Source organism: Arachis ipaensis, chromosome B06 (genome assembly GCF_000816755.2).
Source record: "Arachis ipaensis cultivar K30076 chromosome B06, Araip1.1, whole genome shotgun sequence".
NCBI classification, from domain to species: Eukaryota; Viridiplantae; Streptophyta; class Magnoliopsida; order Fabales; family Fabaceae; genus Arachis; species Arachis ipaensis.
The window spans coordinates 111,935,433-111,935,646 of record NC_029790.2 but is presented as its reverse complement, the minus strand read 5'-3'; positions in this window follow the sequence as shown (position 1 = coordinate 111,935,646).

Genomic DNA, 214 nt, shown 5'->3' with positions numbered 1-214 from the left:
CGGAGGCATCACCCTTGTCAATGGTTTACATCCTATCCTCTCAGTGAAAATGGTCAACGCACCCTGTCACGGCACGACTATTCATCTGTCGGTTCTCGATCATGCTGGAATAGGATTTACTATCCTTTTGCGTTCTGTCACTACGCCCAGCAATCACGAGTTTGAAGCTCGTCACAGTCATTCAATCATTGAATCCTACTCGAAATACCACAGA